General features: G+C 47.0%; 1 protein-coding gene across 3 annotated transcripts in view; it reads left to right on the forward strand.

Annotated features, from left to right (window-relative positions):
• The first annotated feature begins 3064 nt into the window (after positions 1–3064).
• Positions 3065–22930, forward strand: part of TEAD1 (TEA domain transcription factor 1) — a 260007-nt gene continuing 240141 nt past the window's right edge. Inside the window, exon 1 of one of the 3 annotated variants that reach the window (XM_048213483.2) lies at positions 3065–3160. The gene's annotated coding sequence lies outside the window, so the exon portion shown is untranslated. Of the gene's footprint in view, positions 3161–3665; positions 3917–6063; positions 6739–22930 lie in introns of those variants that run through there. The other 2 variants (XM_044379696.3, XM_057317462.1) reach the window with 2 other exon arrangements.

A 22930-nucleotide genomic window follows, 5' to 3' on the forward strand; every position in this document is an offset into this window, starting at 1 on the left:
TATATCTTTTGCAGTCAGTGTAGTACTGCATTTGGGCTGCCAAGCGGAAAGTTCAGAGCATGAAATATGGAGCTGGACTGCCTGGGTTTGAATCCTTACTCTGTATTTTCTAGCTGTATGATCTCCACCAAATTATTTCATCTCTCTGTCCTCAGTTTGTCCATCTACAAGATAATGAACACCTACCTCATAGGGTGACGGTGGGGGATGACATGAGGTGATGAGTGGAAAATACTTAAGAAAGTGCCGACATCCAATTGCTTTGGTATAGACTTGTTACAGTGTTGGGGGCAGTAGAGATCAGTGGTTATGAATATGGGCTGAAGTCAGAAGGAATTCAGGTCTTGCCTCTACTCTCTCCAGACTGCAGATCATGGGATGAGTCACATAATCTTCCGGTACCTCAGTCCCTCACCAGTATCAACTGAGCTACGAATCGTTACCTTGTACAGGTGCCATGAGGATTGAAATGGCAGATGCAAAGTGCCAAGTGCTGGGTGTGGGTGTAGTATATGCTAGTTGCTGTCATGTTAGCAGGTGGCAGCTACTGTTCCTGTCCTCAGATGCTGGGCGTGAACAGCTGCTGGGCCCGGACATCCATAGGTCCTATGCACTGTCCAGGGCGTGGCCAAGGAGTGTGAAAATGTGTGGAGAGATCACTAACGTTACTCCCAATTATGTGTAGGTCCCGGGCGGTGTACACTTAGCTAAATGAGACCCAGTCCGCCTGGCCTCAGATATGGGGGCATTCCAGCACACCAGTAACTACAGAATACAATAGTGCGTCTGGAGCAAGGAATTTTGAGGGTCCTCGGGAGGAAATAACTAGTTGAGCAGTCTTTCTAGAAGAGGTTTTTAAGCTAAGTCTCAAGAAACAGCCGTGTAAATGGGAGAAGTTGGAGAAAATACTGGTCATGGAGAGCTTTGAATCCCAGGCCAAGGTATTTTTCCTCAATTCAGTAAGAAATGGTATATTTTGTATTGCCAGGTGGCTGTGAGATGGGAGCTGGAGTCTGAAAAATGTTCAGGTGCACTGGGCCAACAAACTGTGGTTTAGCAACCCTCCTGTCTGGTTTGCACTGCCATCAGGCTCTAGTACTTGTAGAAGATGATAGTTAGAGAGGGATATGCCTAGAATAGTTTTAATGCCAAATTAATTATGTTTTTCTAACACATTTCCAAAAAACAATGCGAAGGTGGCTAGGGTCATTACTGTAAACCTCATTGCATCACCTTATGATTGCATGCAAACTAGAGATACAATGCATTAGTACCTACCAGTGGTGGGTACCTACCCCTGTGAGAAAATTGTAGAGAAATACAGGCACACACAATGAGTACAATTAAGACTGGGGAAATGTCAGTAAGATGCGTGGACTGCATCAATGTCAACACTCCGATTGTGCTATATTATAGTTTTGGAAGACATGAGCATTGGGAAGAAGTGGGCAAAGTGAACAAAAGATTTCTTTGTACTATTATTTTTTACAACATGTGAATCTTCAATTATCACAACAGAAATTTCAATTAAAAAACATTAGTAAAAGTTATGTTTTGTACAAAATGTGCCGTAGCAAGTCACATTCTGCTTCCCTCAATTATCCGTATTTAGGGGGCTTAGGGACACATAAAATATACGCCATTATTTATCTTGGGGCCCCAACTGGAAAGGAGAGCAAAGTGCCTAGAAGGAAAGAGGTCAACAGCACAGGATTGCTTTGCTACTTTGATCTTAGTGAAACTGCACGTGACAGTTACCGAAAACTTTAGACAGTTCTGCCACAGAGGACTGACTTTACCCAGCTGTTTTCTGATTTACCCACTGAATCTACTATGTCACTTTTGCGTCTCCAAAGGTGGAGTTAAAATTATTCTTTTATAATGGAAGAGAAGTTTATCCACACACACAAAAGGAGTGGCCTGAAGTTGCCGGACGCAGCATTTTAAAATCCCGAAAGTTTTTACCTAACCCATTACTTTCGAAAAGTACAATCCACAGGGATGTGTGAACTTAATTTCTTGAGCAAGTTGGAGAAGACCGTGCTAGCAGGGCCAGATTATTACGAACTCTGTAATTATGCTTCCTCTGCTATGTTAAAGGTTTCCCTTCCCAACAAAAGGGCCGACTTCTACTTGAATGAGCGCCCCGAACTTTTATAAAGTGCAACAGGGGAAGAAATGGCAGGCTGGGAATCCGGCCCCGGGAAGGTTTCCACGGCGCTGGAAAACCACCACCTGAATTTCCAGAAAAGAAACTTCTCTTCCCCGAACTTGCAGAATTCCGCGAGTCCGGGAGCGCTCTAAGCGGTTGGCCGAGCTTCCGCGTCCCGGATGAGGGAAACTGAGGCACCGAGGGCGCGGCGCGCGCAGCTCCGGCCTCGGCGCCCGCCTGGAGGAGGGAACCCAGGCTTCCAGAGTTCTCCGCGCGGAAGCAAACACCTCCGAGCCGCCCGCCGCCCCGCCCTGCTCGGGACAAAGCCCGAGCCCGCGCCGGGAGGGGGCAGGGCGGCTCCCGCGCGCGCCCCGCTCCCCCGTGGGCGCGAGACTCCGCCCCGCCGCCCCTGCGGGGGGAGTCCGCGCCCCAACGGCTAGTCGGCCGAGCCGGGCCCGCCCCGAATCCCCATGACGTCACCGGCGGCGGCAGGCCCCGCCCCCGGCCCCGGGCGGCAGGCCGCATGACGTCACCGAGGCCCCACCCCTCCGGAGCGAGTTCGGTCCTGGCGTTCATTTCATTCCTGTCCTCATTCCGAACATTCTTAGCATCGCTCGCGCCGCGCCGCGCCGCCCGAGCCGAGCCGAGCCTCTGCAGCCGCCGCCGCGGCCCCGCCGCCCGCCGCGGGCGCCCACCAAGCACTTTGCAGACTCGCTTCCACCCTGCGGGCCAGTCCGCGCGGCGGGGCCCGGGCCCGGGGCGGCCGCGTCCGGGGACAGGCCATGCAGTGAAGCCCCCCCACCCCGTCCGCCTTTGCCCGGAGCCGCGGGCAGCAGCCCAGTGCGCCCAGCCGGCCCCGGGGCAGGAGCGGTGGTAGGCAGGGGTGGGGTGGCCCGGCCCGGGGACCGGGAGCCGGGGAGGGAGCCGGGCACCGAGCTGCGGGCGGGGGAAGCGGCGCCGAAGTTTGCCTCGGACTCGCCGGGCGCTGCGGCGGCTCCTTTTGCCGAGGTAAGTTGGCGCGCGGGGCTGATGCTGGGGTGCGGGTGGCGCACGGAGCGCCGGGGGCGGGGGGCCGGCGGCGCGTCCGGCTCGGGCCGCTCTTTCTCTGCGGGCTCCGCTTTGTGTGCGGCGGGCGGGCACGCGGAGGGCCGCCGCCGGGCCCCCGCGCCCCCTTCAAGGTGAGCGGCCGGGCGCCGCCGCGCGAGTTGCCGGGACGCCAAGTTGGGCCGCGCGCTGCGGAGCCCGCGCGGCAACAGGCGGCCCCCGGCGGCGATCCCGGAGGCGCCGGGCGGGCCGCGCCGCGCCCCCCGCGTCCCCCTCGCCTGTCCGCCCGCACGCGCGCACACGCACACACCCTCACACCCTCACACCCTCCGGCAGTTTTCACGGTTCGCTCGGGGAAGTCAGAAGTTCGGAGCGGGCGCGGGCGGGGAGAGCCGCCGGCGCCGCCTCGGAGCCCGGAGCCGGCCGCCACCCCCCCCCGCCCCCACCGGGCCCCCACCCCCAGGCGCCGGGGCCCCCAGAGGCCAGCCCGGGGTCTGCGCCGACTCGTGCTGCCGGCGGGGGTTCGCTCCTTCTCAAAGATGAAAGAAGGCACGGTCGCCTTTGCCGCTTCTCCAGGACTGTTGCTGCCGCCGCCGCCGCTTCATTGCACATTCAAGTGGAAAATTTTCAGGAGTCAGCAGAAACATTGTGTCCAAAAAAGACTGAGTCGCAGTTACCACCAAACCCTGAAGGAGACTCTCCCTGGAAAACTTCCCTTCGGTAGGAAATACTGGGGGATTTGTTTGTTTATTGGAAGAGAAATGATCCCCAGGAGAGGAGAAAATCAGGGTGTACTTCTAGTCTTTGTTCGTAGCAGCAACACTGTTTTCAAAAGTCCAGAGGCCCGCTTTCAAGAAAGTTCAACTTCCATGAGTTTCTTTTTTCTAAAATGCGTTTGTATATTTAAAAAAAACAAAACAAAACTGAAGCAACATTTTAAATGAGTTGAAAACAATGGAGGGCTCACACTTCCCTTATTCTCCTCCCACGAAAATAAATAAAATCCAGATCATAATTTTCTTTGCTTTTTAATTGTCTTTCTTTTTAAAGATTTATTTAAAGTTGAATGGTGTCACTGTATAAAAATATTTATGAAACAATGAAATAGCAGCCACCAGCATTTCTCAGGAGGCTTGTTAACTTCTCAGAAGCAAGTGGCTGCCTGTGATTTGCAGAAATGAAAATTGACCTCAGTAAGCACTGGAAACTTAGAGACAGATGATGTTCCAGGAGCGGGTAATGTAAAAAGGCCTGTTTTAAAAACAGTGCCTTGGAGGGAGCCCAGGTCCTGGGACAGAAAGGTCTGCAAAACCTATCAGATTTCAAAATGGTTAAACAAGAAAATTTAAAATGCTACAGATATTGCAAAGGAGCAGAACACTTAACAGTTCAGGGCAACCACATGTTTCTTCCCCCCCCCCCCCCCTTCTCCTTGATTGTTTCTGGAAGTTTTGGTGGTCTGATCGCTTGTGCTGTGCTGGGTGCTTGCAGGTGGTTACCTGAGTAGACGGATCCCTTTAGGAGCATGTGATCTGACTGCATTGTCAGAGCTGGCAGTGGGCTCCTTTCTCTGCAGTCTTCGGTGGCTTTGCTGTTGTGTCATGCACGGGGCTTCTCTGCCAGGGTACTCTGAGGCAGTGGTTCGGGAACATATCTCAGGCTGTGCCCAGTGCTTCGTCCTTTCACTATTGGGTTTGTGCCCTTCTGTAAATAGCAGGATCTTTGCGGCCAGACTTAGATCCAACTTTGGTTAAGAATCTTTCCTCTTAAGAAGGAAATAGTAGAACTAATTATCAAGTGACTCAGGAAAGACAAATGGATTAGTTGAACCTTTGTCAACAGCGAGGTTTTGAATCGTTGATTATTTTTGGGGTGGAAAGGCTTATTTTTCTAATCTCACTATTTCCATAAATGGTCAAAGATATTTTTGTTTAATATTTCTTTGTATGTGCAGCTCGGTGTTGAGCTCTCAGGTTTCAGATTTTAAACAGAGTTTGTGATTCTTTTATTTGTTGTTGGTATAAAAAATGAACTGATAAGCTGTATTCATTACTGGTTCTTGCTGATGGTATAAAAGTGCCAATGTAGACCGTTTTATTTTTACTTTAAGTATTATTTGATCTGCAGTGTTAGGGGAATATCAGGATAATTTTCTTTAAAAAAAAATTTTTTTTTTACAATTTTGAAACAAAACCAATGCGACACTTTGCCTTGACAGTAAGATTTGAAAAAATATAGGAAAGAATCTTTGTATAGATTACTCCTCTCAGTGAGCTTTCATAAAGTAACAAATAGAACTCCATCCAGAGAACATTCTTGAGAGATTGATGGTTTTTTTTTTTTTTTTCCTTATCCTTTTCCCAAAACATAAACCAGGACTCACCACGACATATACTTAATGAGATTTAATTTAAAGAGGGAGGGCAACCTAGTTTAGTTTGAGCCGGATTGAAACAAATTTCTCACGGAGAGGCGCTTCCTAGCATTGTGGTACAATGTGTGCCTAGGCCCCAGCAGCAAAGTAATTATATGTAAGGGCAGGTTTTGGGCGGGGTGGACGGGGGGGGGGGGCATGCTGGGGGAAGTCAGCTTCTTCCAGCTTCTGCCCTTCCCCTTTTCCTCTACCTCTCTGTTACTTTATACAACAAGAATTCTGTATTCATACACTCACTTTGGGGACTAATGTCCCCTTTTATAAGAACCAGGACAAGCAAGTCATAAGGAAAAGGGTGTGTGGGGTTTTTTGCTGCTTGCACTCAAGTTATTTAGAAACAATCTTGAATTCTGACACTGCACAACAGCAGGTATAGGAGGGCATTTCTCGGTGGGAAAATTTGAGAATATACTTGTGTATCATCCGTTTTTAGATCATATTTGTTATATCTTCAGCAGAAAAGTATGTAACAGGAACAGCTGGAGGAGGTAGGTCTCAAATGCTAGACCGGCCTTTGAAGAAATGAGCTGTGCCATTAACAATATTTTTAAAGTTCCTTGTTTGAGAAATGGATCCATCTCTCTGCGTGGTGGTCAAACCAGAGCCTGTGCGTCTGTGGGATTACTTTTTTCTCTAGTCTCCTGTCCTATTACATGTTCATTGTGAGCACAGTTATACTGCCTGCAAAGGAAAATCGTGTTTTATCCCTCCAAAGGTGGTGCAAATACCTGCGTGTAGGAGCCGGCGTCCGTAAAGGGACCGAGTTCACAAGCAGGCAGTAGGTAGATAACACTTTTAAGCTTTTTAGGCACGTTGTCTTGTTCCCAATAAAGAGATTGCGAAAGACTAAAAATGCTGCCGAGTGAAAGCTGTGCCTAGGGGTTGGATCTATTTAGTGATAAAACTTTTTAGGTCTGTTTTTTCCAAAGACTGAGGACTAGACTACTAGCCAGAGCAAGTGTCCAGCTTTCTCTGCAGCGCTTCAGGGAAATCAGAGCCCACCTTTCCGTCGATAAAGGCGCTCCCTGCGGCTTCCTCTTTAGCGTTTGGAGACTGGAACTGCCAAGTGCTCGTGTCCCACTTCTGAACTCGGCAAAAAAAGTAGATTGTAAGCTTCTTGCCCTTTGACAAACTTGGGCTCTGCGGCTGGGCTGTTGGGGACTGACTGGCTGAAGCAATCTTTTAAAGCTGCCTGGTGCTTTTTCTTATTTTGTCTGTAGAAGCCACAGCTTATGCTGTGGTGTTTAAATTAGATCCCAAATCATGTTTGAACAATATCAGTGATATATTTTATCCTTTCACATTCACAAAGGTGATAAAATCAAGTAATTCGGGTGCACGTTAAGCCCTTACTGGTTCAAGGTTAGGCTTTTTGACAAATACCAGCTTAGTCCCCCTCGCATGACAGTGACTGCGCACTGCTGAGATCTGGGAAGTTTGGGCCTTCCCTCTTCTGGGATAGTTTGTGGAATGCTGGAATATTTGGATCTAAATATCTGCAGTGTTTGTGTGTGTGTGTTTTTATTTTGTTTCAAAGCTGTGAGTTATTGAGAGTCCCCAGCCTGCAAAGATTCTCATCACCAGCTTCTTTGACCCTATCCCTTGTCGGAATTTATGGTTGAAATTCAGCCATCTCTTCAGAGGGATTCAGCTGTCCTCATGGTGCCGAATAAGAGAATTTTGAAATATGTATTTTTATTTTAGTGAAAGCAAATGGGATGCCCCAAAGGGTGGGTTTTGAGGATGGTATTTCTTACAGGGTGGGTCTCGCTCAGCCCTGAAGGTCTGTCCAGCGCTTGGGTTTTTGCATGGTTGGGAGGATTCTCAGAAAATAGTTTCCATAGTCTGGGAGTCCTAGCTAACTGTGAAACCACTGGTCTCTCTTCTGATTGGAGGGGGAGGAGAATCTTAGAGACTGTCTTTTCTACTTTTGTGGCAAGCCAAGGGAAGTCTCCATCCTGGCTGTATCCTGTTCCCAACCCCCCCCCCCCCATATTTACTATCCCCATCAGTGTTTACTCTCCTGATGTAATGCTTTCTGCTCTTTTTCACATTAGTTTTTAAGGCTCTGTCCTAGGATTTCATTAGCAGTTTTAGTTTGAGGAACAAGGCCCAGCATTGGAAAATGGGTTTAAAAGAAAAAAGCAGCTTATTAATGAACAAGTTAAGCACCACCATCGTCTCCAATGGGGAATTCTGGTTGCTTTTAGGCATCTGACAGATTTAGATGTATGTGTACAGTGACTGAAACACTATTGACTGGGAATATACAACAATGACGAGTGCTGTTGTTTTTACTGATATATAAACTGAAAAACTGCTGCTAATGGTGGGAAATGTTAATTATGTGAGAACATATTGAACTTATATTCTCTGGCATGAACTTTTAAAAAAAATGCATGAACTGCGCTGCTTTTTTATAGGCACAGCTTTCTAATTATCATAATTCAGTTCAGCTCCGCTCTTGGATGGAGTTCAAGTGCAATCTCAATTTAACTTGAAAGGAGGTTTTTTTTTTTTAAAACTGAGAATGTTTAAGAAATTTGAAAAGTTCATCCAAGAATGTTGTCTGCTAAGGTGTTGGTAATTGGGGGGGGGGGATGAAGTGAGTGCCTTTTTATAATAGTTAACTAGATCTGAATGTTAGATTTACTTTTTTTTTTTTGCTTTGCACTGTATCCAGACCTGCATCTTGTACATTTATGCACAACCAGTGTCTTCTCTCTAATAGAGAGTAAACTAAATAAATGAATATTTTATTACCATTAATGATACAATCTCCGTAAAGATCAGAACCTCTTTAGAGGGTAGAGAGTAGAAAGCAATAAATGCAGAAATTTTATGAATTCATTTCAACAAAACCCACCATCAATCTTGGATACCAACCAAGCCTTTAGAAGGTGATCTCCTCATTTGTTCGTCTTTACATCGTGACTTGATGGCATCCTGTGACATGGGTCATCTTTGATAGCATTCATTCCACTGTCTTCTGTCCTTTAAATTTTCTCTGACCTTCGTGCCTTTTCCAAGGGAAAAAAAAAAGTTAATGAAGCCCAGGCGCCAAATCCTCTGTGGAATCAATTTTAATTGGAAGAAAGAACAACTTAAGCTGGACCTTCCGACTTTCGTCCAGTCTGACTTCTGCTGAAAGGCAAAGGGAGCCCGCAGAAACCGAATGACTTCATTTGCTCTGGTACTTAAGAGCCGAATTCACTTCCACGGTGGTGAAATAAAAGGAGCCAAGTGTTTTAAATAGCCACTCCCCGAGGCCCGCCCGCCCGAGTGTTTGGAGAAAAGCGCATTGTCTGCTACCGCTCTCGCTGGGAGCTTGCCTGCCTCGCCCTCCCCCACCAGGCAGCTCTATTTCGGGAGCTGACATCTGGTTTTCTCTGTTCACCTGATGTGTACCTGCACACACGCGCGCCCGTGCGCGCGCGCACACACACACACACACACACACACACACACACCGCATGCGTGCATGTGTCCTGCTGGTAACGCATATTTTTGACGTTGAATGTGTGTTGTGTTTCAAGTCGTGACCGGGATACGGGGAGGCACAAGGCTAATAGCACAAAATAAAATGTAAACACAGCAGCCGCCCCACATGCCGCTGCTGCTGGGTTTCTGTCTGACGGTGCTCTCTGGGTAGGCGTGCCTATTGTTGTGGCCGCAACAGGCGGCAGAAGTTGGGGCACCATATGGCGGATGTGGGCCTCAGATAAGCTGTCTGGTAATTTAGCTTATCAATAGCATTTTGATATGCTTCATTTTCAGATCACCCATCCCTGTGGCTGGGGATGTCCTGGGGGCTAACTGATTGCAAACCATTGAAACCATTGTGAGCGATGCTTCCTTTGGTGGAATCTCTTTCAACCCATTCTCCCTGGCTGCTTTTTCATCTTAAAGCCTTTGGGAGACCGTGATGGTTAGAGTTAGAAAGAGCCCCGTCAGCTGAGGGGATGGCAGCCCTGTCCTGAAATCTGGAACACTCGGAAGACCTCAGCAAGTATTTTCATGGAGGGCAAAATAGAAAATAGGCTGTCTAATAGTATTTTTCATATAGGCAGAGCTGAGAAATTCCCGTAATTCAAAATCTGCCTTTGTTTTAAACACTGGAGAGATAAGGCCGGTATTGTTCTTTCTTATTTTGAGAAAAGGTTTCTAGTTTTGTTGTGCTTTCAAAATACCTCCCTAATTTCCTTTCACCTTTGAGTTTTACCTTAATCCTAAAATATAAAATTGATTGATGTGGATGTGACGGGAAACCATGAGAAGAGTCCTCTGTGATTTGGAGGCAGGAAGCAGCTCCCTTTGTGAGTAGGAATTGTTAAAGAGGGAAATATTTCTAGAATACTTCTGCTCAGGTGTCTGAGCTGAAGGAAAACCACTCTTCCAGTGGGGAACCGGCAGAGGGACTCCAGCCTGAGCTGCTGGAGCTGACTCGGATTCTGCACACAGTAGGTGGCTCTGTGGAAATTTGATGATGTGCATTACACGTGCTTGGCAGCCCTGTGAATCTCATTCAGCAAATCCTTGTGTTGCTGATACCTGCGGGGGAGGAAGACAAGGTCAGACCGGCTGCCCCTTTCCCAGCGCACCCTCCCTGGATGTTCTCGCTCACCTTCCCAGGCCCCTCATCTTTTCCCACATTTTGACTTCTGGGTTTGTAGTGCACTGTACCCAGATCCTTTTGCGTGGCTAATTTGAGATGATTCCGACTCAAATCCAGGTCACCTGCTTTCCGTGCCTGCCCCAGAGAGCCCCTGCCGCACCAGGGTTCCCACCTGAGCACGTGCACCGCGGCCTCCGCAGATCTTTCCGCAGCCTGGACACTACCCCTGGAGATTTAGGAGGGCTGGCCTGGGTGCAAAGTTTCTGTATTTTTAAGAGGTCCGCGGTAGTGTCCACCTCTGGTTAGGAGCCCTCGCTCTGGGTATTCTACTTCTTCAGATCCAGTCAGTCAAAATTTGGCCAGCCCTCCTGAGTGGGATTTTTTTCCCCCTGTATTTGTGGGCTTACCCCCCCCCCCCGTATTTGTGAACGAATACCGAATCTTGATGGAATTCACTAAGATGTACTTGGTTGGTTTTAAAAATACAGCCGTACAAAGATAAGGTTGCACCTTTCTATTGCAGGAAAAGCAGTAAAATGAACAAAACCATCTCCCCCATGTTTGGCAATCATCTCTTACCCGTTGGGAGTGTAGCAGTTGATTCCAGATGTGATTATAGAGGTGAGGTGTGTGTCAGGCTTGCTGGCAAGGGGTTTAAGGGACTAGTTCTTGTCTGGCTGCTTGCAGAGGTGGTGCTGCTTTCTGGGTAGTGAGGCTGCTCGCGGAGCTCGTCAAGTGGTAACGTTTGGTGTAGCGGGGGGATGGGAAGGGTGATCCTGACGGGGTCCCAGAGATGAGCCTGCTACTCGCTAAACCACACTTGGCTTTTCGTTCCTTTCTTCTCTCTCCTTCCACCATGCGCACTTGGAGGTCCAGATGCTCCCAGTTTTGTGTAGAATTGCTGCTTGCCTCTGGTGGTTTAAACATTTACAGGTGCTACTGGGTGCCAGGGATTTGGTGGTCAGCCAAAGGTGGTCAGAGAATGGTGGTCAGTAAACACCCCTGCAAAGTCTGTAGTTCGGCAAGGGAAACAGGCCTGTAAAGAGATCGTCACCACCCAGTGGGGCAGCTGTGTGTTCCGTATTTCGTGTGTTCCAAGATGCAACTTTTTGTATATTTGAAGTTGGGACGTGGCCTGCAGTCGTGGCTGGCCAGGCAGGGGTCATGGTCTGCCATGCGGTCGCACACACTCATCAAAGCCTGTGGAACAGACGCAGGAGAGGAAGAGAATCCCGGAGCCCGCTCTGGGGCATTCCTAAGGATGCGCTTGATGTCTCCAGTGCTCTTGGCACGAGGGTGATAGTATGTGGAAAAGCGTGGGTGTTGATCTCTCTGAGAAGTTGTTTTAGGTATATCTTACCCAATTTATTTTGCTTATTATTTTCCTCTTCCTGTGCAAGATTGACCTATGCTTAAAAAAAAGTTACAGTGTAGCGTGTATGAAATTTGCTTTTTGAGTGATAAGGCAGCACTCTGTGGTTTGTTCCACAGCAATATTTTTTAGAAATAAAATCGTGTTGCATTGTACAACCAGGGGTGTGTTCGAGTTGATGAAATGTTGAAGAACCATGTTTGCATCTCTATCCAAAAGGATCTGTGAGATTTTATGTTATTGACAGAGGTTGTTTGGAGGGAGTGGTTTGGGAAGGAGCTCTTATTTTTTAAGCATGTGTAGTTTTTAGGAGCATGAATGTCCTTGTGTAGTATCAGAATAAAGGGGAAAAATAACTCCATTGTCTAAGTGCTCTTGATAATACCCACCCAGGCAGCTGTGTTGCTCAGTGGTAGGGACTGCGGACAGCTTTGCAGAGAAAGGGATGCTGGAGTTGGGTCTTGAAGGGAAAGAGTTTTTTTTTTAAGTTATTTTTTTGCCAGGTGCCATTTTGGAAGTAGCGTGGAGCTAAGTTGTTAAAAAACAAATGACCCCCCTGAAATACTCTCCGGTGACCTCAACCCTCAAACAGTGATAGAAAAGGTTTATTGCTGGTCGTGAGCCCCTACAGATCGGAAACTCGGCTGTGAGCAATTAACTGAAAGAAGCAGAGGGAACTGGTTGACAAGGGGAGTGGGAAGTGTCCTGATTCTGGCTGGGAAAAAGGCAGGATAATAATGTAGTTTTAAAAACCCAGGTTTGGAGTAGGACACTCCTTAGTTGGACTCTTGGCTCAGCCACTTTCTGGTTCTGTGGCCTTGGACAAATTGCCCTCTGAGCCTTGGTGTCCTCATCTCTGAATTTCAGTAGAATGCCTCCTGTATGCCTGACATGTCATACATGCTCAGGAAATAGCAATTTCTTTTCTTTTTTTTTTTTTTTTAAGATTTATTTATTTCTCAGAGAGAGAGAAGGGGGGGAGGAGGGAGGTAGAGGGAGAGGGAGAAGCAAGCTCCCCTCTGAGCAAGGAGCTGGATGTGGGGCTCCATCCCAGGACCCTGGGATCATGACCTGAGCCAAAGGCAGATGCTTAACCGACTGAGCCGCTCCAGTAAATAGCAATTTCAGATGTTACGTTGAATGCTAGTTCTTCACAGATCTCCTGCCAGGTGAGCCTGGACAGTGACTCTTGAGGGCTACCCAAGGCTGAGGCTGAGTTACTTAGAAGAGCTGGACTTCAGGACTCAGGCAAATGGAGTCAAATCCACGAGTGGCTGAGGTATCCCATAAAGTCTAAGACCATTAATCGCTTTGAACCATACTTCCTCTATTAATAAGCGGTGGAAGAAACCCATCAGTAAATATGTGAGGTTATTCCTTGCCAAGTGGTAGTATGAATTAAATGGAAATGCTTCCAAAGATGGGTAGCATGGTGCACCTTTGTCCGCCTGAAAGGAAACCTCTTCCTTAGATTCCTTTTTTTTTTTAAAGATTCCTGCTTTTTTTTAAAGATTTTATTTATTTATTTGAGAGAGAGCGAGTGAGGACAAGCTGAGGGGAGAGGCAGAGGGAGAAGCAGACTCCCCCTGAGCAGGGAGCCTGATGGGGGGCTCGATCCCAGGACCCTGAGATCGTGACCTGAGCCGAAGGCAGCCACGGAACCAACTGAGCCACCCAGGTGCCCTTCTTCCTTAGATTCTTGCTTGGAAGGCAAACTCCTAACTTTGGGATTGGGTTCTAAAAGTTCTCTAAGATGATTGTATGGAACTCATCTTTTCATAGAGAAACTATGCTTAGGGCCCTGGACCTGCTGGGGAGACCATGGAGGAACTGTCCCTGGAGTTTTGAGGTTGGATCAAGAGGCAGACACTTAACTGAGCCACCTAGGTGCCTCTGCACTTTTTTTTTTTTTAACTTTCTTTCCTATTTTATTTTATTTATTTTTGAGAGTAGGCCCCACGCTCAGTGTGGAGCTTGAACTCAGGACCCTGAGGTCAAGACTGTGCGCTATACCTATTGAGTCAGCTGGGCGGCCCCCCTCCCCACCCAGTGCACTTAATACTTATTAGGGAGCAGGCTGCTTCTCTGCTCTGCTCTCAGTTTCTACATCTGGAAAATGGAGCTGATGCTACGTACTCTGAAGGGTTGTGGGAAAGTCGAGGGAAGAGCTAGCTCGGGAGGCTAGAGCTGCAGGTGCGACGGCTGCTGGACCACAGACCATCCTAGTAATCTCAGTGCGCCAAGCTCCGAAATGGAATCTGTGCCCCTTGTGTTAGACTCCTTTCTGTGGACCCGAAATCTATTTCAAATAATGATTCACACTCGTGTGACTGGCATCCCATCCATTCTTTTGCCAGTGTGTTTGCATATTAAAGAGGATGTTTGTTAATCCAAGATGAGTGTCTCTTTGGGTTAGCACCCAGGTACTCCCTGGGTGGATGAGCTGATCTCTCCTGGAAGCTGGTCGGTTGTGATCTGGGTTTTCAGAGTCTTCTGCCCGAAGCTGGTCAGCTACACTTGAGCAGGGTGTGTCCATGTCCCCGTGCTTTCGACTGGGGCCACGCCCAGGGACTGGTCTGAGCAGGTAAGATTGCTTTGTGTGAGCCTGGGTTGGGGACCACCTGCATTTTATAGACCTCTCCTGTTGTCCCTTAACCAGGTTACATGGAACTGTGTGTGAGTGAACCTGGTTTCCTAGCCTTTAAATTAAGAATTGAAATGAAAGATTGTTAGGAGAGATGAGTGGACTTGGCGGGAGGGATAGAGGCTTTTGCAGGCAGGCACACCAAGCGTTGAGGAGTGGAGAGAGGCACGTTTAAAGACAATTCGCAACCTGTGACTCTGCTAAAAGCCACTGAATTGTATAATTTCAAAGGGTAGATTTTATGGTATGTGACTTATATCTCACAGAATCAATACAGCAGGGGCGCCTGGGTGGCGCAGTGGTTAAGCGTCTGCCTTTGGCTCAGGGCATGATCCCAGCGTTCTGGGATCGAGCCCCACATCGGGCTCTTCTGCTGGGAGCCTGCTTCTTCCTCTCCCACTCCTCCTGCTTGTGTTCCGTCTCTCACTGGCTGTCTCTGTCTCTGTCGAATAAATAAATAAAATCTTAAAAAAAAAAATCTTAAAAAAAAAAAAAGAATCAATACAGCACTGAGTCCAGTCATCACATTGAACAACGTTGGCTGTACTTACCATGACCCCCCGCCGCAGGTGAACATTTATTTTGCTGGTCAGATGATTAAGGTTGATATGCAGAGTGATGTCCTCATACAAGTTTACATTTCTGCTTATTTACTGGATTGAGTGAGGGGCCTATAGGTATCCATTAGAAGTGTCTAAGGTAGAAGATGCTTTTACTTTAGAAAGAGTAATTTCAATAATGCGGAATGACTTGCTCCTTCCTGATAAAGGCTGACTATGCTAACTGCCCGTGTGGCTTACACTTAAGCCATCCAAGACCTCAATAAATACCAACAAGGAAAAACTGGGAGATCAGGTGCTAGGAGAGACCCGGAAGGCACCTGCGGCTGCCAAGTCCAGTATCGAATCTGCTTTGTAAGTTGACTTAAGATGGGGAAGAAAAGAATCCCGGGTTAGGTTAATTTATACCCCCAAATTTCAGCTTCTGCTCTGCCCAGTGTTTTCTTAATTGTAACTTGGTCTTGCTCCTGTGTCCTCCCACGTGCTCCCTGTCTTCCTCATAATAACTGTTCGTGGCAGTTTTTATCCATTGGTGTTTTGTAAAGGGTTGTCCTCTTCCGTCCCTCGTGGCTGTGTATGTGCTTGCCTGGTACAGTCCTGCTCCTTGTCTGCGAGCAGTAGCCAGTAGCCCCCTCTTTTCCTCTCCAGTGCCCCGTTTTGGGCGATAAACTATACAGTCATTCTACTATTAGGAAACTATTGAGGAAACTGGATGACCTCCTTTAATTAGGCAGAATGGAGGGAAAATCTTTGGGCAGGAGGTCTTTGTGGCCAGGGCTTGAGCTCCGGACAGCATTATTCTGGAAGGCGGGTCCCAGGCTGTTTCTGAGAGCAGAGTTACAATAGAGGAGCTTTTCCTCTAAACCTGTGCTACTTTTAACCAAATTGCTTCAAACCATCCGCTGTTGTGCAGATCAATTCATAATGTATTAAAAAAAGAAAAAGTGTCCATTCATAGGGATGATTCAGCATTCGTTCATTTCCTTTTAGACTAGCAAAGTTTAATTGAGAAGTTTTTCCCAGTGGAATTCTGAAAGGTTTGTATTGTGTCAGACTTGGGGATTTCAGATTATATTTTAGGACTTGTGGTCTCAGTGCTCTGGACATTCTTAGGTTTCAGGCTTGTTCCTCTTTGTTCTTTGGGAGACGGTGGGATCCTGTCCTATGATGTACCTAAATCTGTAAGGCAGGGAAAGTAGCATGGAATTTAAGGAATTTTAGTACTTCGCCTTAAACCAAAAGTAATTGTAGCAACATCGCTCAGTTCCAGGTGGTGGTTTTGACACCACTGTTTATTTAGTTCTTTTATCATGTGCTTTAGGCAGTCACTGGGGCAGGTGTTCAGTGTACTGTGCTGTCTTTCAGGTCTTTTGCTGTTGAGCTAGCACTGTTTCCTTGTTGGGGCCAGTCATCGGGGAAGGCAGTATTGAGGGTCCCCCATAGGCCAGGGTCTTGGCCCCCCCACTTGGCAGCTGTGTAGAGGGAAGGCTTGGTTGGACAGCCCCTGCCGTTGGCCCTCCCTGTGCCCTTGGGCAGGCAAGTCACTTGAAAATCTTGCGTTTCCCTCTGGGAAGATGATGCTGGGCCACCTTCCCCCAGCCCGCTTTTTGAGCTGAGCTTTAGATCAAAGAGATTACACGTTGAAAGCCTAGGCAGAAAGGTCCTGGAGAACTACATCTTTATCAGACTCATTCCATCCCTTGCCCCACACTCCCCTCCCAAAGGCAGGGTTTGGGGAGGAGGAGCCGTACTCCTGAGTCCCTTCCATAATTTATGGTTGCATCCATCCCCAGGCCACTCTGGAGAATTGGGTAAGCAAGGGAGACTGGCCAGATTATGTCTTAAGCCCATTCTTCAGCATGACCTCATCTAAACCCAACAGCTCCATTTGTAGTTGAAGGAAGTGAAGCTCAGAGAGGTTTAGTACCGTGTCCAAGGTCACACAGCCAGTGTCATGTGTCACAGGGTCAGTGTTTGAAGCCAGTTCCTGGATCTGTGGCTCTGCGGCTGCCAGGCTAAAAAGATTGCATATGAAGTCACTTGTCAGGTTTTATTATTGTGGCATTTGAACGGAGTTAAGACAGAGGTCAGCTTCCCCTCACTTGGTGTATTTGTGCAGAAACGGTAAAGTACAGAATAACCTTGTGTTGTGTTCTTTGTGGCCTGTTGTACTCTGTCTTAAAACGAACATGTGGCTAGGGTCCTAAAAAATTGGGCATGACTGGCTCAAGCTTTTTATCAGGGGATTGTCTCACCTTCGTTTTGTCTTCTTGGCAAGGGGCAAGAGTCGCGTCTGCCCCCTTGTTTTCAGTCCTAAAGACTCCCCTCTCAGACTGGGTATACTGGCCATTGAAAATGAGAGGGCAAGGCTCCCGGGGGCTGGATTGTTCCAAACTCCTTTATGTATGTGTGTGGAGGTGAGGCTGGTTTGGAAGCCTGGTTGGTGTGTGTGTGTGCGTGTGTGTGTGCGCGTGTGTGCGTGTGTGTGTGTGTGTGTGTGTGTGTGTGTGTGTGTAGGCTAATGCTCTTTGAAAGCCTGGGACTGGACCTGCCAGTTTCTCTGGTTTTTCTTTGGAATGTGCTCTGTTGGCAGACTGTCAGAATAAGTTAGCTCCCCCCCACCCTCCACCTGAACGCCTAGATATGGAAATGGCCTCATGCTGGGGGTGGGATTTAGGCAGATGCCCTTGACTTCACTCCTTCATAGTAGGGGTGCTTGAGAACCTGGGGAGATGGAATGAATTCCTTCCCTTCCCTGCCCAGGTGATTGCCCAGGGGAAAATATGCCTTAGGCTGTGATATGGGGTGGGCAGTGGTGGGGGCTGAGGGGAGAAAAGGTTCATGGGCTTGCTCAGAGCCCTTAGTAATTAGGCCTCCGAAAAAGACATTAAGATCTTCAAAATGGGATTGCTGATGTGGCTGCTACCCATCTTTGACATCTCGGCTGGGTTTTAGTGAGAGAGAGTGGGCTGGTCCATACTCTTTTCCTCCTGTTCACCTGATTCTGGTGACTCTGGTCCAAAAGGGCATGTTGGGGCCACTGATGGCCAGTTTCTGAGACTTGTGGTCCTATCTTTCCCTCCTTCCCAGTCTACTGGTTTGCTCCCTTCCTAGAGTCTTCATACCTTTCCCTGTGCCTTTTGGGTACTTCTGCTATTGGCCGTTTTGGTCTTGCCCTAACTTTGTATAGTTCTCTGTAGCGTTTGGTATATTTAGCAAAGGAGCCTAAAAGCCTGGCTTTGATGTCAGACCCTGGTTCCAGCTCCAGTCCTGCTCTTACTGAGTGTGTGATCTGAAGTAAGTTATTTCGTTTCCTCATCTGAAAATAAAGAAAATAATAATATGATAAAGTGAAATATGAAGCCATAGGGTGACTGGCCGGCAGTGAGCTTTGCCATCGTCTCCCCCAACCAGTTCCGGAGTCCCCTGCTCCCTCTGCCTCCAGCCCCCCAGCCGGAGTTTCTGAGGGCTTTGTCCGAGCCAGAATGGTCCCGTCTGCTGGGAGCTAATTTATTTGCTTTTCCATCTTCCTCTATTGGGTTTAGTTTTAAGCTTTTTCCCAGTTTCCACTCTTGCTGGATTTCCTGCTCTGTTGTTTTTCTCTCTTCAGACAATTTCCCTTTTGCTTTCACATTTTTACACACAAGACGCGCATCTACACACATGCGTGCAGCCTGGGCTTTTCCCCCTTTATCCTCTGCTGTCATCACTGTGAGATCTTACAGAGACTGCCCCTGCAGATCCCCGGGTGTCCCCAAAAGTGGTCATCAGAAAAGCCCCACTTCTCAATTCTGTTGCCTTTAAAGCACTGGGGAACTGCAAATCTTTTGGCCTACGGAGTTATCAGTGCTCTCAAGAGTTGTTACTGTTTTGAAAAGACAGGAGGCATTCTCATTCTCATGTTGATGAATCTGTAGAATTACATTTCTTCTACTTATCTCTTTGACCTTGGGCAACCTCTTTAATCTTTTCAAACCTCAGTTTCCTTATAAAATGGACAAAGTAGTGCCATCCTCTTGGATTATAGCGAGGGTTAGTACAGTGCCTGGCAGAGAAGGTAGTGTCGCATAAGTCACCATCACTAGGTCACCGGCTCTGGGTGATCACTGTCACCCAGTAGTTAAAATTAGAATGCCAAGTACTTCTTCCTGTAGCGTCTTTCTCTCTGTGTGAGAGAGGGGGACAAGAAAAGTATCTTATATTTTATTTCAGATTTTCAAAACTTTTACTGTGGAAAAATTCAGTACAATAGAGGGCTGTGACCTTCCCGTGTCCCATCATCACTTAGCAACGGTCATCAACTCCTGGCCATTCTTGTTTCTTCTAAACCCCTGGCTCCTCTCCCACTGGATTTTTGTTCTGAAGCAATCCCAGATGTCATACCATTTCATCTGTAAAGTTTCCAGTAAGTGCTTAAAAACTATGACTCTTTAAAAAAATACTAACTGTAATATCATCATCACAACCTTTTAATAATAATTCCTTAATAGAAAATATCTATAAAAATCACCGTTCAAATTTCCTTGATTGTCTCATCAGTGTTTTCCCATCGTTGGGTTTGTTTAAATCCAGGTCGGGACAAGATCCACAGGTTGTATTTGGTTACTGTGTTTCTTTAAAACTCTATAGAGATCTCTCTTCCCTCCTTTATTTTCCCCTTGCAGTTGGTTTGTTATAAAAGCTGCACCGTGTCTCTCTTGAGTTTCCCTCATTCTGGATTTTGCAGCCACATCCTCACAGTGCCATGTATCATGTTCTGCTATCCTCTGGAATTCCCATAAGTGGGAATTTAGATCCACAAGTTCGATCTGGTTCAGGTTTAATGTTTTTATTTGTGGGTGTTTTTTTTTTTTTTTTTTGAGTGGAATATTTCATAACTAGTGTTTCCACAAGAGGTACGTAATCATAACGTGTGGTTGTCTCTCTTTTTATGATATTAACAGCCATTGGTTTATGATCTCTGCCCTATCTCTTATTTCATATGGGCTTTGTAAACTGGTAGTATTCCAGTCCTCTTGTTCTTTCCTCATGTAGTAGCTAGTAGACGTTTACAGAGAAATGTTCTCTTATCAGTTATTTGGTTAACCTGGTGTGTGGTTTGTACAGGAGAGGCAGGTTTCTGGTTTTGTTTTTTGTTTGAGTATCATTATGCAATCATAGATTTTAAATTATTAGATGTATTTGAATACATTACAGTTCCTCTTATTGATACTCAGATTGTACCATCTTTGGCCAAGACGAGTTTCTTTAGTGAGTTCCTTTGTCCTTTTCATGTGACCGTGATAGTTTTTGATAGCTTCTTGCTATCCATTCTCTTCCTGTGTATTCTTGACTTAGAATGAATCATTTCTGCTGGGATTTTGGTTCCTTGTAGTGGAAAATGGTATTTCAAGGCTACGCTGTGAGCGCTAGGGTCTCTGCTTCCCCTCACACCACTTGTTCAGAAATGGATCCCACCTTCCAGGTCAACTTGTCGACCCATGGTAAATCCTTTCCTCACGCACTTGTCTCATGTTGGCTCCTTTGGCTCTCAGTCGCCACGTCCATGCCCTTGCTTGCCATCTTGTCCTTTTCTCCCCTAAGAAAAAAGCCCAAACCAAAGAATTCCCCAGGGACAGTTCATGGTTTGACACTCATCGTGAAGGCCAAAGCTCACATTATTTCAGGCTTTACCAAAGACTTCAGTCAGTTCCATTGGTGCTGTCTACCCAGTAGTTCATTCTGCTCCTGTTTAAATAACCAGAAGGCGAGAAATTCCTTATCTTATTACCTCCCTGAGCCATTCAGACTGGAAGCTATATTATGATGAGATTGTTGGGGTCATTTACCCACATCTGTTTGAATAAATGCTTCTTGAATTAAGTTTTGTACCTTCCTCTCTTGAAGTGTTTAAAATAGAATATATTGAATCTCTCAGTCATTTAAAGAATTTATCACTAATACATTATTTTTATAAGCAAAAAAAGCAAGGTTAAAGCTTTGTGGTTTTAGGCAGATTTATGCAGTGGCGTCCTTAGAACCCAGCGAGTGTGGTGCTGCTGTGGAAACACTATAGTAAGCCTCTAAGCCTAAAATGAGTGCTTTTTTCTTTAACAGGTCTGCCGTTAGATTTATTTTTAGTAATTCCTATCTTTGTTTCTTGGAAATTGTTTTGATACCCATGTTGGTTCATCGCGGGATATGCACTTAGGGAAAAAGTAAAAATTAAAAAAAAAATTAAAAGCTCATTTTAGGGAGAAGCAGCTCTAATGCTCTCCTCAGAGGGTCCATTCAGGCCAGGAGTTTCGGCTTCAGGAATACTTTTTCTGTTTTGTTGGTGAAACAAAGCCACGTGCGTTCACAATCCAGCCAGCACAGCCTCACAACAGAATGAACGACGAGTCCTGAAGTGATCGTCGTTCATGACGTCCCTGAGGAATGAACCAGCATCCTGGCCGATGACATTTTGGGTACTCACTTAGTAACCAACTGCCCGCCCTCTCTGCGTTTTATTTTCATTTTTTTTTAAGAAAGGCAGTGAGCTTCATTTAATGGTTCCTCTGTATTAAAGCAAAGCACAGCTTTGTAGGGGTTCGTTCCCTCCCTTTTCCTCCACGGCACAGAGAGAGGGCAAGGAGCCCTGTAATTCACAGGCAGGCCGGCCTCTGTGCCCTGAGGTAAACTTGGTTTCACAAAGGGAATTTTCATTGTGGTCCTGTGGCTCCCTGACATAGTGGAGGCTTCAGGAGGCAAGTGGTAAAAGCTACCAGAGAAAAAGCTGGACCGGAGCCACTGACGTCATGTCAGTAAATCTGCTGGAGGAGCCCCGCCGAGCAGTGCCTGCCAGCCAGCCCCTGCACTTTGGCCTTGCCTGGTCAACTGTTCTCACTGTTTCCTCCACCCCCCACCCAGCCGACATTGTTGTTTTCCTTTTCCCTCTGTGTGCTGGGCTGGTGTTGAAACCAGTAAACACTTTGAAAGCCATCCCAGTGGATGGCTGGTCCTGTGTTTGATGCCTTCCACTGGGGGAAAGGGGCAACCCAAGGATTGGTGTGGGCAGGGGAGGTTTGAAAACGGGTCCCTCATGGGACTTCTCCATGATGAACGAATCCGTGGGGACCTCGTGGGAAGCAGCCAGAGGTGCCAGCTCTTGACCCGGTACTTTTAGAGAGCTTTGCTCTTCAGTACTGTGTGTGTGTCCGTCCGTCCGTCCACGTGCGCACGTGTGTCCGTCCCCATTCGTCTGCTTGTGTGTGTGTGTGTGTGTGTGTGTGTGTTGTGTGTGAGTGTGTGGTGGGGCGAAGAGAATAATGTTCAGAGGCAGAGGACGGTGGAAGTCCTGAGTCGCAGTGTTCTGTAGAGGGTGATTTAAGAGAATGAGTTCCACTAGGAGTCCTTTATTACCCATTACTCATTGGTCAGCTAACCCCGACCTCTCCTGTTGCACGTCTAACAGTTAAATCTAGAGCTGCATGCTTCTTCACATCTTGGGTATTTAGAGTCACAACCCCAGATGCGCCTGAATTAAAATATTGCTGTGCTAAATCTATTTTTACATCGAGGGGAATGACATCTAAAAATAAACCTTATCCCACCTGTTATCCACTTTGGGGAAGTTTGAATGCTGTCAAGTCACAGCCCACAGACTAGGCTTTTGATCATGGCTTCAAATGGGATGTCCGCATACCACTTTTCCTGTCACTGGCGTGATGTTTTATTTTATTAACCATCATCCTCGTGCTTATTTTGCTGGGCAGATTCATTTGCAAATAAGAGTGAAGCGTAAGTTCAGGTTGGTTTTGAAGCCCCTGAGTCTTAGGGTCAGAAACATATTAAAAGCAGTATCTTATCCATGAATCATTAGATGAGTCAGTTCCTGAAACCACTACAAGCCTCATAGTTCTTGGCTACAAGCAAAAGCAGGAAATCCAGGCTTCAATAACTTCCTTTCCCGGTCCTGGCTGTAGTCGCATTGGTGGTTAGGTTCTGCTGCCTGCCTTTGTAAGCGGTAGGAAGATGTATGTCTGAGGAACAAAGGCACTCGAGTCAATTTACTGAAACTGTTTATAATTTGTGGTCTCGATCTGAATGTGAGGCTGCATTGGCATACCCTGCTCTGCCGTTCAGCCC

Source organism: Ursus arctos, unplaced genomic scaffold, assembly GCF_023065955.2.
Source record: "Ursus arctos isolate Adak ecotype North America unplaced genomic scaffold, UrsArc2.0 scaffold_23, whole genome shotgun sequence".
In the NCBI taxonomy this organism is placed as follows: domain Eukaryota; kingdom Metazoa; phylum Chordata; class Mammalia; order Carnivora; family Ursidae; genus Ursus; species Ursus arctos.